The following is a 19,489-nucleotide window of genomic DNA, read 5'->3' on the forward strand; positions in this document are numbered from 1 at the left end:
TAAATTAATCAATTTCAAGTTGCCAAGCTGTAACCAGTGGCATGCCACAAGGATCAGTGGTGGGCTCTCAGCCACTTACAATCTATACTAATTACCTAAATGAAGAGACCGAGGATAATGGGGTGAATTTTACGCTACAAGGGGCAGACCATGGAATGGTCTGCTGACTTCGAATGGGATTTTCCAGTTTTGGGGTGAGCGCGGCCGGAAAATCCCATCCAATATCGCCAAGTTTGTGACACTCCAAAGCTAGGTGAAGGGTTATTCACACAGTTGTGAGAATAGAAAAGCAGAATAATTTTTAGAAAGGTGGGAAACTTGTAAATATTGATGTTCAGAGGGACTTCACTATACTCGTAAAAGGAATACAGAAAATTAGCATGCAATTACAGCAGACAATTAGGAAGGCAAATGGCATGCAAGGTGATTGGAGTATAAGAATAAGGAAGTAGTGTTACAATTGTATAAGCCTTTGGTGAGACCACATCTGGATTACTGTGTACTGCTTTGGTCTCCATATCTAAGGAAGAATGAACTTACAATGGAGACAGTAGAGCAAAGGTTCTTTAGATTGATTCCTGGAATGAGAGGGTTGCCTTAACATGAGAGGCTGAGTAAACTGTACCTTGATCCTCCGGAATTTAAAAGAATGAGCAGTAATCTAATTGAAACATACAAGATTCTGAAAAGACTTGACAGGATAGACCCTTAAGAGGTTATTCCCCTGACTGGGGAATGTAAGACACAGGGGCATGATGATTTAAGAATGCGATAATGAAAACATTTCTTCACTCAGAACGTTGTAAATCTTTGAAATTCTCTACCCAAAATGATATGGATGCTCCACCATTAAGTATATTGAATGCTGAAATAGATACATTTTTCATCTCTCAAGGGATCAAGGAATATAAAGAGTGGGAATGCGGAGTTAAAGCAGATTAGCTGTGATCATATTCCATGGTGGAGTTTGCTCGCCGGTCCAATCCTGCCCCTATTTTATATGTTCTTAAATTCTTATGTTCTTACATTCTAGTCATGAGCAGGCCTGAACTGTTGGACACGTCAGGCATGTTCTTCCAATGGGAATCTTTGATTCAGCTCTCCAGTCAATCTAACCAGTCAATATACTGTTTTTACATTCTTCCATTAATAATACTTTGCTCTCATTTTTAAAAGTTCCTTCTAACTATATTGATTAAAACCCCCATTTGTCAAACAATATGTCTTTCTCCCTAGCAAAATTTTATAAATCTTTGATTCCATCTTTTACGCAAAGTCCAAAATTTTAATCATTTGGCAGTACAAACTTGAAGTATTGCTGAAAAAAGCTTTTCATCTTGCATTCATCAGGACAAACGCAAAAATACCAATGTCAGGTGTAACAATAAATTGAGACCACAACCAGATCAGCTATGATGTTATTGAAGACAAAACTACTCAAAGAGCTGAAGGCCTACTCCCGTTCCCACGTCTTGTGTTCCTATATTCCTAACATGGGAAAACCACCACCTGCAATTTCTCCTCCAAGTCATGCATCATCCAGACTTAGAAATATACTGTCGCTCCTTCACTTTCACTGCATCGAAACCCTGAAACTTCCCCCATCAGCACAATGAATATACCTATACCACATGAATTGCGGTGCTTAAAGAAGGCAGATCATCAAGACTTGCTCAAGCACAATTAGGGAAGGGCAATAAATTCTGGGCTTGCCAGTGATACCCATATCCCATGAATTAATTAGAAGTAACTTCTGAAAGGCAGGAAAATTGTGCTATGATTAAAGAAATGTTTATTCGTATGGAGAGAGATGCCAGCAAGTCAGGAAATTCAGGAAAAAATACAACATGCAATTCACAAAATACCATGCATGAAGCACATTTGCCCTGAATGGCCTGAAATTGGATTACTACGGAACAATTTCATGTGCTGATCCACACAGCACCATAAATGTGCTTTTTTAACCTCTCACTTCATGGAGATTTGATTGCTTATTTTGTAATCATATTTAAAACTGCAGTGCCTCTAAATGAGACTGTCTGCTCCAACTTGTGCTGCATGCCAAAGTACATTACCTTAGTATTTACCAGTATTAAAGGTCATTTGTCAATCAGTGCTTGAGTGCCAAGTTTCACTGGACCCTTCTGAATGTGCCTCTGAAATACTATTTGCCTACTATTTGCAAAATTCTACAATCAGCAAATTTACGTTACATAATCCAACTAACATCAATAAAGACGAACAGTAGGCCTCTGGGAATTTCATGTGAAGTTCAACCGACCATTATTACTCCACAAACAAAAAGCCACCACATTTATGAAAAAATACCAGTGGAAATAAAAAGCCTAGCTCCACATTTAGCGCATCACAAAGTTTTTACCAGATTTTCTTAAGCAGAAAGAAAAGCTTGATTTCCTACCCGCCCCCATTCCATCACCACCCACCTCCCCAAGAAATTAAAAACAAACTACAAAAGTTATAAATAGCCCATGCCCTGGGCCAAGCATGTGATATGATAAATCTGTCCACAAGAGAAGCTGACCGGTCAGCCTGTGGACAGATTTATCAAATCACATGGTTGGCCAATGCACCGTCTATTTATAATATTTGTAATGTGTTTTCAATGGGGAAACTAAAATAATGAATTTTAAAGCCATCTTTTATTAAGCTTCATTCCTCATTGCACACTTACCAAACATCTAATAAGAAGGCCCTTCTGACACTTGTAGCCATTGTATTCAGGCTAACTAGAGATGCCATTGGGTTTCATCATGTGCTCCAATCTTCCACCTCCTGAAGCTGTCTACTCAGTGTTGCTATTCCATTCTGGTCTTCCTGTACATAGTAAATTATTTAACTTTGTGCCACATTTAACAATAGTTGTGGGAAAGCTACTAGAAGAAACTGTCATTTGACATAGTGACTGAGCACTTGAACAAATATCAGCTAATCTCCCGAGCAATCCAAATTTTAATCCCTCCACCATTGATAACTGTGCCTTCAGTTGCCTAAGCCCTAAGCTTTGGAATTCCCTTCCTCAATATTCCACGCTCTCTTTTCTCCTTTAAAACACTCCTTAAAATCTACCCCTTTGACTGACTTTTTTGTCAGTTGGCTGATATCTCCTTATGTGGTTCAGTATCAAGTTTTGTTATTCCATATTGCTCCTATAAAGTGCCTTGGGCTATTTTAATACATTAAAAGGTGCTAACTAAATGCAAGTAGTTGCAGTTTTTGAACAGCATATTCTTTTTCTAATGTGGATGCTAATATGTTTATAAAATAATTTCTGTAATAATGGCCCAGATCTTTCAGTCTTCTGATCCAACAGAAGTCCCAATATGCTGATATCTGTGGGAATTTCTCAAGAAGATCGAACTTCAGACAGGCAATTCCCTTGCTCCCTGGGACCCTTCTTCAATGACCCCAACTCTGAGCTAGAGTGGAAAACTTCAGACAGTTCCGTGGGACTTACCTGAATAGCTATCCAGGAAATGTTACGAGAGAAAAATCCTCGTCCAGCTCCTCAGTAACTACAGAACTGATACCCCAGTCACTCACATTGACCGCCCACCTGACTTCCACCTCAACCCCCTGCCCTCCAATTGCATCTGGACTTACAAACGTACATAGCAACTAGTGCAGTACAAAGGGTCACATCTGGTCTTCCCCTGACATTACAGTGCTGCCATGGAGTTTCTTGATGGACCCTGTGCTCCGCATTTCTGGAGAAGCTAAGCTCAGATGACCCGGCAAGACATGCGGAGCATCTTCGAGGCACTGAAAAGTTTGACCAGAGAGAGGATATGACATTGATTGCCATTACGCAGAAGATCTGGGCCATTACATTCTAAGAGCCATTGTCATTTGACTTTCTTCTCTGAAAGGCGGCAGCCACTTCCAAAGTCATAGAATCATACAATTTTACAACACAGAGGAGGCTTTTCGACCCATTGTGTTTGCACCAGCTCCCTAAGGCACTACCCAGCTAGTCCTATTTGCCAGCCCTATCTCATTTGCCCTCTAAACTCATCACTTTCAACTAGGTATCCAGCCCTCTTTGAAAACCTATGGAATCCGCCTCCACCACTCTCCCAGGCAACGCATTCCAAATCCCAATAACTCTGAGTAAAGAAGTTTCTCCTCATTTCGCTCCTGGCTCTCTTACTGACCATCTTGAAATTGTTATCCCTAGTCACTGGTATACCAACCACTGGAAACAGAATATCCTTCTTTACCTTGTCAAAATTGTTCATAATTTTGAACACCTCAATAAGGTCTATTCTTAATCTTTTCTGCTCCAAGGAGAATGAGCCAAATTTCTCTAATCTTTCTTTTTACCTAAAATCCCTAATTCTGGTATAATTCTAGTAAATCTCCTTTGCACTCTCTCTAGTGCTTTAACATCCTTCCTTAAATAAAAATGACCAGAACTGAACACAAAATGTAGAGTGTAACTGAATAAAGTGTTTAGTAATACCAGTCTTTACCAGAAAATCCAACACTAAACATTGCAACAACGACTCTAGTAAGCAAGATGATGACTAAAATCCAGGATAGACATGCATCAAGATAGACTACAACAGCTGCGAACTACACACTGGTGAAGCGTTGACTTAGGGTTGATTTACTGAAGGTTTGCAAAAAGGTGACAATGGTGACAAATGGTTCTGATTTGATAGTTTTTTTTTTAAATATAAGATCGGGGGCACAATTTTCAGTTACATGAGGAAAGACCTGTTAAATCTCAGGAGGTGATTCTCCCAGAGAGAAACTGACCACTGGCAAACCTCTGTGGTGGATAGCGATTTGTTGAATTTCTTCAGGAGATATGGGGTCCTGTTTTGGCTAGGGGGAGATCACCTCTCACAAAAGATAGGTACTGAACAGAATCACCATCATCAGAGTGATCTCCTGTTGCAATTGCCACTGGGAAGAGCTGGAGGAAAAGCAGAGAGAAATTCAGTAATATTTCTGCATGTTCCTCAAGTAGAAAGGAAGTTTGAGGCTACTATTGGTTCAATGTGATATCCCCTTTTAGCAAAATAAAATAAATAATCTAACCAGAAATTTCGTCCTTTAAAATAAATGATTTTGGCTCTGCCATTGAAACTCTTAAATAAGATCTCACTCCTGGTTATCCTGTTCTGGTGGAGTCAACTGGAGAAAAGGTCTTTTTGTAACCCAATGCAGCTCCACTGCATCAGGCAAAGGCTGCAACTTTAATCAGAAAGGTACAATGGAATCCCATGCTGCAGGTTGTGAAATCTGCATACCAAGCCTACCTGTAGTATCCTGAAGTCAGACTGTTCTGGAGCTAACAAGGAGTCAATTTGAAGGTACATGTTCTGCTGCTTGCAATGGTGTGAAGTTCTAGAATTCTCCCTACAATGCATGTCACCAGATCAGCCTTGCAGAAAGGTATAAAGATTACGGACCAGGTGCTTTATGGGTGGAGGCGAGGCGCAGGAGTCTCTCTAATGTGTTGGTAAAAGATTTCTTTTCTTAAAGTGCCAAAGGAAATTCTGCTAAGATACTTGTTGCCTTTTATGGGGAATAGTACGCAGGATTAAAAATAGTTGCCCCAGAGATTTTTCTTCCCCCTTAATCCCAACCTCAGAACATTAAGTCCTGCTGGACCATATGAAATATTGCATTTCACCACACCATCCATCCTTAATATGCTTGTGTGAGATTATTGTCAGCTATGTTATACTGATACTTTTGCCATATATCTTGATCTATCAGATATTGAGTTAAGATAAACTTAATTTAAAAAGGATCTTTATAATCAGAAGAGAAAGAAGAAATGTCCAGTCCGAGCTGGGTTCAAAGTTTGACACTTGAGGTGTGATCATTAAACAATCCTCAATGTTGTGACAAAGACACAGAATAGGCTATATTATTTCACAATACTTTTGGATAATCAATTATAAAATATATATTGAATCATATTTCCAGTTATGACATCAAGTTACAAATATTAATAAAAGTGTCTCCCTCAAGTCCACGGAATAGTTACTGTTAAGGCGATCTGTTCTTAACTCACTCTCCTAGAAGGCAGTTAATACTTAAGATAATTCATCCCAATTCTTGCATTTCCATTTAGGTTAATTTACCACTAGATACAAGCAGTAATGAAAATTAAAATACTCTTGTAAACAATCTTACAACAAACAAGAAGTATTCCAAAGTTATTTGTAATTTTCTTGGGTTACAGGTACTTCCATAAGGGCTCAATAATTACTCCTGACCCTCAAAAAAAATGAAGCAGCTAAATTGTGACTGGAGTGGAGGTGAATCAGTACTCATCACCAAAATAAATTTTCCACTGAGATTTTGTTTTCTCTGTGTGTCATTGCAAGTGTGGTCTATGGAGTTGTTCTACAATATGGTCCTTGGATCACCACATTGTTTATAACGAGTTTTCATATTCACATATGACCCTGAATATACATTATAAAGTATTCAGATGGGCACGTGGCGGTATTATAAATAGAATACATGATGGCTGACAGCTTAAATACAACCACAGCTGAATCAAGCCATAAATCATTTCAGAGTTACTAAGTCTCTCTCGCTCTCTCTCATCTATTATATCACTTTGCAAGCAATTACCTATTCTCTTTACTGAAATGATCACAAAACATTGCTGCATCCAAAATAACTATCGAAATACAACAGTCACAAGTGCACAGAGTGCATGTCCTGTAATTAAAGAGGGATTTAATTTTACAATGTTTTTACAAGAGGTCTTTTCTTTCAATCAAAGATAAAAAGGCTGATAGCTTCTATATTTTTGGGGGCAGTTGATAGTAATTTCTGGCACTCTATTTCTTTATTATGCTTGCAGTAATAGCATCAGAAAGCATTTGTCCTGTTGTGTGAAGATCATTTCACATGAAAGCTTGAGTTCTTGCAGCTAATTAAATCAATTGAATCACTATAAATTCTATTTTATGAACTATAATATAGACCAGATATGTTGAGACATTTGATGTTGTTGCAGAGCCTGCTGACTGCCAGTCAACTAACCACTCTGACTACCCTGCCACGAAACAAAAAATTGCAGACTCCAATTCTGTGATGCACAATATAAACCCAACTTGCTCTCCTTCTCAAGTTTTGCAATTACAGCCAAAATACACGATCTGATCACCTCAATAAATTGTTCTATTTAAAAAGACATACACACAAGACTGCATATTATTCTACATATTAGGGCAGAAACTATGACGCTTGCATATGCAAGACCTTGCTAGGCAAGAGCACAGGGCACTGTTTCAGATTTCTAAGCTATACTCACATCTGGTCAATCTCTACATCAGCAACAGAAACTTATATAGATATGTCGTCGTTCACCATAAAAAAGGTGCAGCATTTTTCTGCAACTTCAACAGCCTCAAATAAGAGGGACCAGAAAAGGTGGAAAAAATGTTATCAAGGTAAATCTTTACTTCATGTTTACTGATGCTATTATACTTTCATTTGGGATTGAACATCTAATTTTGTTCCATGATTTTTTTTAAAATTGAGCAGTTACGGTGCAAGGCCAAATCACCACAAATATTAAAAACAATAAAGGGACAACTCGGTAAATCAGTAAGGAATTAGATTGCAACAAATTAAGGTTTCAACAGACTGATCCTTACAGGAAAAAAGGCCAAGGAGACATGATTAGTTATTCAGGGAGTACAGTCAAGTTATGGCTTAAATGTAGTGAGGACGTTGGGAAGAGACAGAGCACATAGAGAGAGAGTTGTGTGTTTTAAATCAGGACAGAATCATGGAATTTTACAGCACAGGAGGAGGCCATTCAGCTCTTTGAAAGAGTTATCTAATTGGTCCCACTTTCCTGTTCTTTTACCACAGCCATGCACTCTACCCCCTTCAAGTATTCATCCAATTGAAGAAGGGGTCAGTAATATCTAAATGCAACCAGACCATCATAGCATTAATAAAGTTGGGAAATACAAGTTACACACTAACAGTGAGACTGCCCATCAGGTGGCATGCCTTTATCTGTATTTTCTTAATTCATTCATGGGCATCACCGGCTAGGCCAGCATTTATTGCCCATTCCTAATTGCCCTGAGAGAAAGTGGTGCTAAGCTGTATTTTTGAACTGTTGCAGTCCAAGTGGTACACTCATAGTGCTGTTAGGAACAGAGTTCCAGGATTTTGACCCAGTGACAGTGAAGGAATGGCAGAATTGTGAGTGGCTTTAAGGGGAACTCCAGGTGGTGATGTTCCCAGACGTTTTCTGCCCTTGTCCTTCTAGCTACCAAATAAACCTGTTGGACTTTAACCTGGTGTTGTTAAACTTCTTACTGTCTTCTAGATGGTAGCAGTCATGGATGCCTAAGGAATTCTGGTGAGTTTCTGCAGTGCCTCTTATAAACAATACACACTGCTGCACTGTGCATCAGTTGTGAAGGGAGCAAATATTTGTGAATAGGGTTGCAATCAAGCACGCTGCATTGTCTTTGATGGTGTGAAGCTTCTTCAGTGCTGTTGGAGCTGCACTCATCTAGGCAAATGGAGAGTATTCCGACACACCTGACTTGTGCCTTGTAGTAAGAAGTCTCACAACACCAGGTTAAAGTCCAACAGGTTTATTTGGTAGCAAAAGCCACTAGTTTTTGGAGCGCTCACTGCTCCTTCGTTAGGTGAGTGGGATTTCAGTTCACAAACAGGGCATATAAGGACACAAACTCAATTTACAAAATAATGGTTGGAATGCGAGTCTTTACAGGTAATCAAGTCTTAAAGGTACAGACAATGTGAGTGGAGAGAGGGTTAAGCACAGGTTAAAGAGATGTGTATTGTCTCTAGCCAGGACAGTTAGTGAGATTTTGCAAGCCCAGGCAGGGCAAGGAAAGGCAAGCCTGAGCTTGCAAAATCTCACTAACGAACTCACTAACTAGCTTGAAGTATTTCCCAGAAATGAGGGCAGTATTAGTTGATGACCTTAACCTTTGTGGTGTTAGAAACTATTGAGGGAGAAGAATAGGTTTGCTGCAAAAGAGGAATGGTATTGTTTTGGTGGTATCTTTAGCAATGGCCATGCAACAGCTTCACTTCATTCCAGTATTATCTTTGACTTCAAGTATTCCCATACAAAAAGTCATCAAAAATAAAGGATTGTCAGGTCTTAGTTTGAATGGCAAGCGTGATAAAGAAACTAAAAGTGTGGAGTCACACCAAGATAAAATCTACAATGCTGCCATTTGGAACATTCAAACTTAAAGAACAGATCTTAAAAAAGTTAGCTCCAAAATGTGCTGCACACAATTTCTTAATGAATTCAAAGCTATAGCTCACTAACTGCAAAATCTTTTTTCGCAACTACAGTGCCTCCTCAGCTCTCCGAATGTGTTACTGCCTTTTGACTTATGCCCACACATCATTTACTGGGTCTGTAATTTACTCTCTGGTTTCAACTGACATCATAAATCAGAAAACCAAAGCTCAAGTGCATTACAGAGGTCATCCGAACTCTCTGACATTAAATTAGTAGTCTATGGTGTGGCTTTTGCTACCAAATAAACCTGTTGGACTTTAACCTGGTGTTGTTAAACTTCTTATTAAATTAGTAGCCTCATTGCTCATTACCACCATCGATACTGCATGCCGCTCAACATTTAAACAATCCTAGTAGCAATTAAAAGCAACATTGACAAACCTGTGATAGGAAGTTATACACAAGTTATTTATTTCAAAAAGGACAGTTTCAATAGACAACTTTAACGTTGCCTTAAATTCAACGCATTCCAAAATGTTAAAAGACCATTCAATTTTCAATAAGGTATTCTGAAATTATCTGGCAATAGCCTACCTAAACCTTGTTTCATGGAGCAATTATACCACATGTCTTACAATTTCTCACATCATACTGATGTAAAATGTGTACTATAGCAGTGCCAAATTTCCATCCTTTCACTTTTTCTAGGATCAAATCTCGGCTACAGTGCAACAGAAAGCAATAGAAGGATATTTTCTTTATTTAAAAATAAGATTTTCAACAATTGAAAAGAACCAACTATCCTATCTGTTTTACTTTCCTTTCACATTTTAGTGAGCAGTGCACTGTTGTATTTAAAGCAGGGGGCCCTATTTTTACGAGTTCAACAGCAAAGCAAATGGTCAGTATAACGACACAATGTCATTTATGTTATTTCAAGAAACTGCCATTATCAAAACTTTAACAAGATTTAAAAGACACGCTTACAAAAGTCTGCAACAATTGCAATGTTACAGTTTCATCAGAAATATAAATGATGCTATATTGGTCAAGTACAAATGCCAGGTCTCATTCAGGAGAACAATATTATAGCTGTTTCAACAGTATGATTATGACATGGCATTTCATAAACAACAAGGTTTATAAACAATTGCTACAATTGCTGTATAAAATTATTTTGATTAGAAATTTAGTTACACTGGTTGGGGAAAACAGACAATAAAAGAGGAACATCACAACTCCACTCATAACACATCAAAATAACAATACGGGCATCACCACTGTATAAAATCACAAGATTTAATGAATAATTTGATACCACCACCATTGATACAATATTATGTCAAACAGGAGGTGCAAGGGGCCTAGATTTAGAAAAGTGAGTATTTCAATAACAGCTGGATTGCAAAAATTGCAAATAATTCATCATTATGCCTGTATTATGATTTCATAAAAAATGTAGTTTATTAGCAAAAGAGCAGAGCATTAGCCCCAAAGCAAAAAGACAGCACCAGTACTAACATAGAACTAAGACACAAAGTCACTTAAATAAAAAAAAGAACTTTTTAAACTGCTGTTGTGATATTTCATTAGAAATGAAGTTTAAATACTTGGAGAAAGGGAGAGGACAATGGGAAAGGCAAGATTAGAAAGATACAAATTCAGAAATAAATTACATTAAATCAATGCTCTGTTTGTGACCTTGTCTATCTTCCCCTTCCAACTTCTCTTCTTTTAGGTTCCCTATGCTGAAGGAGATGGATTCTCTTTTTACATCTTTATTAAATCACTCCTCAACCTCCTAAAAACATGATCAAATTCGTACACCTATCCTCATAATTTAACCTTTTTAACCATGGTTTAATCCTAGTGAATCTGCCAAGTCCCCTTTACAAGGCTAATAATATATCTTCCCTGATGTTCAGTGTCCAAATTGAACATTACTTCAGATGTGGTCTGACCAAGATTCATGCAACTGAAGCATCACTTACTCACTTTGAAATCCTACCACTTTGAGATATGGCACACGTTCATTCCATTATCCCTTTTGTAATTGTGCACTAGCATTCATCAATTTATGTACATGACAACCTAAATTGCTTTGCTCTTCCACAGCTCTCAGCCTACCACCTTTCGTAAATATTCCATAGAATGCCAGTTTGTGTCACCCAGATCCAAAGTGGATAACTTCACAGTTTCCCAGATAGAACTCAATTTTTCCTATTTTGCCAATAGACCCCTAGAGAACATCATACTACCAGAGAACTCTTTACTCCTACCTTCCAACATATGTGCCAACGTAACCCCCAAGTCCGCATGTTCTCATTTTTTATTAATAACCTCTTGTGCAAAACCATACCAAATTCTTTCTGAAATTTTAGATAAATAAACAACCCTACAGGCTTTCCATACACCATGTTAATCACTTGCTTACAAAATTCATCGAGATCAGACATGAGCTGCCCTCCATAAAATGATGCCGAGTCTCTAAACAATTAATATCTGCAGCACCCAGTATTTGCCCTCCCTCCTTCAATAATGAGTGGCATTTGCAATTATTTAATCTAAAAGTTGTAATTCCGTAATAGAGTAGTTCGAAAAGCTGAGTAATTAATTTGTGATTTCATAAGTTACTTTTATACCATCATCACATGAAAATGTACTTTTAAAGTGCAAAGTACTAAAACACACAAAACTATCAATCCATAGCTAAAGAGTGAGGTATAACTGGACAGCTTTTTTTTTGGGCTGGCATGGACATAGACGATTCTCCCATCCCGCTGCGCTGCTTTTGTAGTGCAGCAGCCGGGAGACTTGAGTGGGGGCCGTTGCACAGGCTCCCCACTGGACGCCACGGGCTCCATGAGTCTCCCAGCACCGGATATCTGGCGCCGTCAGCTCCGTGCCGGAAATCGGTGTGGAGCTGCATAAATTATTTACATGTTAATTTACATGCCATTTAAATCTAATTAGCAGGCCCAGGACTGAAATCTCCAGGCCGCTAGCCTCTCCCCCCACCCCAGCCAGGAGTATTTCACTCCAGCGGGGTTTACAATAACTCCCCACTAACGGGGAGCTGGCAGCCCGACCCCAGTGAAGTAAAGGGGGGGGCAATCAAAGCCCCTCAGAGGGTCGGCCACCGGGGGAGGGGGAGTGCCCCCTGGGCATTGCCACCATGACAGTGTCAGCCTGGATCCCCTGGCACTGCCCTGGGGGCAAAGTGCGTCCGGGGCACCTTGGCACTGCCCACCAGGCATGGTGTCAAGGGGCAGGGCTTGATGGGGCGGGGTCTCTGATGGGGGTCCCACTGTTACTCTGCATTTGGGCTGAGTGACAGAGGGAGGGAGGTCAGCCATCAGGGCTGGCCATTGTGAAGGAGTGGCCTGCTTTGGGGGTGCAGGGGGCATTGCGGGGTGGAGAGGTCAGGGCTGCAGGGTACAGGGAGTCAGGACTGTGAGGGGCGGAGGTTGAGGCTTGCCCGGACATGTTTGTGGGGCCAACAAACGGGCTGTGGGAGGGCTGGTGATGTGGGGGTCACGGGGAGCCACTGCGCATGCGCTGATCTCAATGCTGCGAGATTGGCATATGCATAGTGGCCTGCTCAGCACTATGCTGCAGTCTCTCCAGCGGGAATAGGCCCCACCCCCTGATTTTTGGAGTGATTTATGCTAGTGCACTCTGCAGTGCACAGAGTGTGGGAGACTCATTTTTAAACTCCCGCTGAAAAAAAAGAGTGTGATTTACTACAGTCTTTACGTGAATTTGACACTTCGGAATTTTTTGGGAGAATCGCCCCCAATGGGCTGAATGGCCTCTTGTGTGCCTACTGTGATTCTACGAACACCTAGTAGTGAAATCCATCTTAATCCACCTTATTTTCTCCATTACCACTTCTACACCCTACACTAAATCCAGTAAGTTCCCCTCTGACCTTTTTTAGATTGTCTTGATGCTCTCTCCACTCATGCTGTTTTGTTTCTTAAAGACTTGATTAGTTGTAAGTATTCACATTCCAACCATTATTCATGTAAATTGAGTTTGTGTCTTTATATGCTCTGTTTGTGAACAGAATTCCCACTCACCTGAAGAAGGGGCTTGCAGCTCCAAAAGCTTGTGTGGCTTTTGCTACCAAATAAACCTGTTGGACTTTAACCTGGTGTTGTTAAACTTCTTACTTTTTTAGATTGCCCAACACCACTGGTGGTTTGTCCACTTCCTCCAGTTGAAACGGATACAAAGCACACCTTTAACAGATCTGGCATTTTCTATGGCATCAGCATCTATCTTTCCCGATACCACTCTTTTTCCACATTTCTTACAGGTGTATATACTGGTTTTCTATGATGCAAAATACTTATGCAACTACTGCCCACTGTTTGTCTGTGGGTTTACCCCGAATAGTTCAGTCCAGTTTACTGTGCTTTTTATTTCTCATCACTACAAAATCTGCCTTGTGTTTCTCCCTTCTCTTAAACTTAACATCAAATTCAATCATATTGTGGTTACCTTTTGCAAATCCAATACTGTCAGATTGCTAATTACATCTGGTCTGTTACTTATCACTAAATCCAATGTGGACTGTTCAAATGTCAGTTCTAATCCTTATTACATAGAATTACAGAATATGCTGCACTAAACTGGGCCATTCAGTCCATTCAGTGAATGCTGTCATTCATGCCCAATTTGAGAATCCTCATTTAACATAACACTCTGCTTATTCCCATCTTGTAAATATGCATATCTAGCTTCCATTTAAACAAACCTACAGATTTTGCCACAGCTGCTCCCTATGGTCTCAAGTTCCACAACCTCACCAATACCTGGGTAAAGAAATTTCATTTAAATTCCTGATTTGATTTCTTGGTGACTTCCACACAAGTGGAGACTTTCCGAGCCCAAAACTCAAGGCGGCCTGAAAATAAGTGCCAAGATCGTGATATGCAATTCATCGGCACTGGTTCCTTCCAATGCAGCCAGCAAGCAAACTTTGTTTACATGCTTGCGGCCAGCAAAAATTATACTATTGAGTTGCTGAACAAAAGTGCAAAATCATGAGAAACTTGCACAAGTTCAAGTTAGCCTACAGGTCTGGGAGGGTTTGAATTCTGACTGGGGTGAGTGCTGCAAGTGGCTGGGGAAGAGCATCTGACCTACAAGTACAGTTCTTATGCAGCAAAAGGAGACAATGGGCAAGCCAAGATTGTCCTGCTAAAACACTGGAAACCTTGCTGCAGAACGGGTTCTCTATCCACAGGAGTACAGGAAATCACCCACACAGATAATGCAAAAGTAGTTAGAAAAATAAGCCATCGTGGTCAAAGCCAGCAATTTATCCCCGTGTTCTTGGGCACAGTACCCAAATACTTCAAAATATAATGGCTTTTTAAAAAAATGCCAAGAGAGCAAGTGGCCAGAGCGGGCGGGCAGCGAGAGGGCACGGGCGGACAGAGACACCACAATCATTCCCTCTTGAATGCTTCAATTAAACCGGCCTCCACCTGACTCTCAGGCAGTGCATTCCAGACCATAACCACTTGCCACATGTTCCTCATGACACTTATGCTTGCTTTCCCAATTATTTTAATTCTGTTTCTTCGCGTTCTCAATCTTTTCATGAGTAGAAACAGTTTCTCCCTATCTCCTGAGCCCAGACCTCTCATGATTTCCATAACCTTCATCAAATCTCCTCTCATCCTTCTTTTCTCAAATGAAAGCAGTTCTAACTTCTCCAATCTGTCTTCATAACTAAAGTTTCTAATCCCTGGAACTGTGAATTTTTTTTTGCACTCTCCCCAGTGCCTTAATGTCATCCTTAAAGAGCACTGCCCAGAACTGGGCGCAATAATCCAACTGAGGCTGAACTAGTTTATGATACAAATTCAACATAATCTCTTTGCTCTTGTACTCTCTGTTCCTATTAATAAAGCCTAGGATAACGTTTGCTTTATTACCCTCATTCTCAACCAGATCTGCCAACTTCAACGACTTTTGCACATATACACCCAAATCCCTCTAATTCTGCACCCTCTTCAGAATTGTGCCCTCTATTTTATATTTCCTCATCATGCTCTTCCTACCAAACTGAATCACTTCACATTTCTCTGCACTGAACTTTCACTGCCAACTGTCTATAGCATTCCACCAACTATGGTCACTCTGTTCTTCTGAAGTTCTGTACTATTCTCCTCACTGTTCTGTTTTGCATTATTGACATATTTTGAAATTGCGTCCTGTAAACCATGGTCCCCAAGGTTCACCACACAAGAATGTGAATGGGAGCTCATGCTTGGATTAGAAAGACCTAGCTCCTAACAATCTAAACAAAGCTGGAAAAAAGCAAATTACTGGGGATGCTGGAATCTGAAACCAAAAGAGAAAATGCTGGAAAATCTCTGCAGGTCTGGCAGCATCTGTAAGGAGAGAAAAGGGCCGACGTTTCGGGTCCAGATGACCCTTTGTCAAAGTGGACAAAGCTAGAATATTTGTCTGGCTTTGGACAGGAAGAATCTCGAGGATAACCCACAAAGTGAAAGTAATTATGGAGATTAGAGGTCATCAACTGGAAAAGAACTGACTACAGCTCAGCCTTCAACACCATTATTCCTACAAAACTCATCTCCAAAATTTGTGACCCAAGGCTCGGCTCCTCCCTCTGCGACTGGATCCTAGACTTCCTAACCTACAGACCACAATCAGTCAGGATAGGCAACAACATCTCCACCACGATCATCCTCAACACCGGTGCCCCGCAAGGCTGTGTCCTCAGCCCCTTACTATACTCCTTATACACTTAGGACTGTGTGGCCAAATTCCGTTCCAACTCCATTTTCAAGTTTGCTGATGAGACCACCACAGTGGGTCAGATCTTAAACAATGATGAGACGGAGTACAAGAAAGAGATAGAGAATCTGGTGAAATGATGCGACGACAATAATCTCTCCCCCAATGTCAGTAAAACGAAGGAGATAGTCATCGACTTCAGGAAGCATAATGGAGGACATGCCCCTGTTACATCAATGAGGATGAAGTGGAAATATCAAGAGCTTCAAGTTTCTAGGTGTCCAGATCACCAGCAACCTGTCCTGGTCCACCCACGCCGACACTATAGTTAAGAAAGCCCACCAATGCCTCTACTTTCTCAGCAGGCTAAGGAAATTTGGTATGTCTGTTATGACTCTCACCAACTTTTACAGATGCACCACATTACATTATTTCTGGATGTATCACAGCTTGTGTGCCTCCTGTTCTGACCAAGACTGCAAGAAACTACAAAGGATCAACGTAGTCCAGTCCATCATGCAAACCAGCCTCTCATCCATTAACTCCATCTACACCTCCCACTGCTCAGAAATGCAGCCAGTATAATCAAGGACCCCACACAACCCAGGCATACTCTCTTCCACCTTCTTCTGTTAGGAAAAAGGTACAAAAGTCTGTGATCATGTACGAACCAACTCAAGATCAGCTTCTTCCCTGCTGCTATCAGACTTTTGAATGGACCTACCATATATTAAGTTGATCTTTCTTTACACCCTAGCTATGACTGTGACACTACATTCTGCACCCTCTCCTTCTCCCCTATGTACTCGATAAACGGTATGTTTTGTCTGTATAGTGCGCAAGAAACAATACCTTTCACAAGATACCAAATATGTGTGACAGTAATAAATCAATTCAAATTATTGCTTCTTGGTCAATTACCTTTCATCTGTGCCCTTCAGTTCTCAATCTTAGCACCAATGGGAACAGTTTGTTCTTACCTACTCTGTCCAGACCGCTCATGATTTTAAATATCTCTATCAAATCTGCTCTCAATTCTTTCTCCAGGGAGAACATTCCCACCATCACCAAATCATAACTGAAGTTCCTCATTCCTGGGACCATTCTCGTGAATCTTTTCTGCACTCTCTCTAATACTTTCACAAACTTCCTAAAGTGTGGTGCCAAAAACTGGGCCCAATGCTCCTATTAAGATTGAACCAATGTTTTATATTTTGCTTTTGTAGTAGGCCAGCAAGGAGATGGATGATGGGTGACATAATTTGGTATAAGTTCGGACATAGGCAGAAGAATTTAGGATGATCTTAAGTACATGGAGGGTAGAATGCGGTTGGTCTACAGTATGTTGGAACAGTCAAGTATGGGGGTAACAAAGGCATGATTGCGCAGCAAATGAGCTGAGGCAGCGGTTAACTCAAACAATGTTGTGAAAGTGAAAATAGGCAATCTTGGTGAGAGAGCAAATGTGATCAAAAGCTCACCTTTGAGTCAAATATGACACGAAGTTGCAAAGTCTCAGGCAGTTGCCAGGAAGAAGGATAGAGTTAGTAGCTGAAGACTACTCTATTCAGGAAACAGAAAATAAGTCAGAAAATGCTGGATTAACTCAGCAGGTCTGGTAGCCACTGTGGAGAGAGGCACAGAGTTAACATCTCAATTCCATATGACTCTCCTTCAGAGCTGAAGAAGTCATATGATTTGAAACATTAACTGTGCTTCACTCTCCATATTAGATGCTGCCAGCATTTTCTGTTTGTATTTCAGATTTCCAGCATCCATATTATTTTGCTTTTATTTATGTAAGAAAATCAGTCAGGGTCACTGTTCCAGGTTGTTTGTTCTGCAGCACCCCTTGACGGGAAGTGCACTTCCGAGGTAAACAGGCAGTGAATTCAGAAAATGCTGGAAAATGTCAGCAGGTCTGATAGCATCTGTGGAGAGAATAGAGGGTATTCTTCCTCCACAGATGCTATCAGACCTACTGAGATTTTCTATCATTTTCTGTTTTTGTGTCAGGTTTCAGCATCCACAGTATTTTGCTTTCATCTTAGGACATACTCTGAGTTCAAATTTCAATGGGGTTAAGGGGTTAGGGCCTCGGTAGAATTGCTGTTGGTGCAGGCTCAATGGGTCGAATGGCCTCCTTCTGCACTGTAGGGATTCTATGAAATTGTCCACTGGCGTTCACCATCAAAGTTCACAGACGGTGGGGGGGGGGAGGAGGGTGGGGGGGGGGGAGAGGAGGGGGGGGGGGGGGAGAGGAGGGTGGGGGGGGGGAGAGGAGGGTGGGGGGGGGGGGGAGAGGAGGGTGGGGGGGGGGAGAGGAGGGTGGGGGGGGGGAGAGGAGGGTGGGGGGGGGGAGAGGAGGGTGGGGGGGGGGAGAGGAGGGTGGGGGGGGGGGAGAGGAGGGTGGGGGGGGGAGAGGAGGGTGGGGGGGGGGAGAGGAGGGTGGGGGGGGGGAGAGGAGGGTGGGGGGGGGGAGAGGAGGGTGGGGGGGGGGGGAGAGGAGGGTGGGGGGGGGGAGAGGAGGGTGGGGGGGGGGAGAGGAGGGTGGGGGGGGGGAGAGGAGGGTGGGGGGGGGGGAGAGGAGGGTGGGGGGGGGGAGAGGAGGGTGGGGGGGGGGGAGAGGAGGGTGGGGGGGGACAGGAGGGTGGGGGGGGGACAGGAGGGTGGGGGGGGGACAGGAGGGTGGGGGGGGGGGGAGAGGAGGGTGGGGGGGGGGGGGAGAGGAGGGTGGGGGGGGGAGAGGAGGGTGGGGGGGGGGAGAGGAGGGTGGGGGGGGGGAGAGGAGGGTGGGGGGGGGGGGAGAGGAGGGTGGGGGGGGGAGAGGAGGGTGGGGGGGGGGAGAGGAGGGTGGGGGGGGAGAGGAGGGTGGGGGGGGGGAGGAGGGTGGGGGGGGGGAGAGGAGGGTGGGGGGGGGAGAGGAGGGGGTGGGGGGGGGGAGGAGGGTGGGGGGGGGGAGAGGAGGGTGGGGGGGGGGAGAGGAGGGTGGGGGGGGGGAGAGGAGGGTGGGGGGGGGGAGAGAGGTGGGGGGGGGAGAGGAGGGTGGGGGGGGAGGGAGAGGAGGGTGGGGGGGGGAGAGGAGGGTGGGGGGGGGAGAGGAGGTGGGGGGGGGGGAGAGGAGGGTGGGGGGGGGGAGAGGAGGGTGGGGGGGGGGGAGAGGAGGGTGGGGGGGGGGAGAGGAGGGTGGGGGGGGGGAGAGGAGGGTGGGGGGGGGGAGAGGAGGGTGGGGGGGGGAGAGGAGGGTGGGGGGGGGGGGAGAGGAGGGTGGGGGGGGGGAGAGGGGGTGGGGGGGGGGAGAGGAGGGTGGGGGGGGGAGAGGAGGGTGGGGGGGGGGAGAGGAGGGTGGGGGGGGTGGGGGGGGGGAGAGGAGGGTGGGGGGGGGGCTGAGAGGAGGTTCTTCTGGTGGGGGGGGGAGAGGAGGGTGGGGGGGGGGGAGAGGAGGGTGTGGGGGGGGGAGAGAGG

The 19,489-nt window shown here is 42.9% G+C and overlaps 1 protein-coding gene across 3 annotated transcripts in view; it reads right to left on the reverse strand.

Moving 5' to 3' along the window:
• The window catches only part of eml4 (EMAP like 4), a 422,596-nt gene that overhangs the window by 233,570 nt on the left and 169,537 nt on the right, over positions 1 to 19,489 (reverse strand). The window lies entirely within an intron of this gene.

The sequence above is a fragment of the Mustelus asterias genome, chromosome 15 (assembly GCF_964213995.1).
Source record: "Mustelus asterias chromosome 15, sMusAst1.hap1.1, whole genome shotgun sequence".
In the NCBI taxonomy this organism is placed as follows: domain Eukaryota; kingdom Metazoa; phylum Chordata; class Chondrichthyes; order Carcharhiniformes; family Triakidae; genus Mustelus; species Mustelus asterias.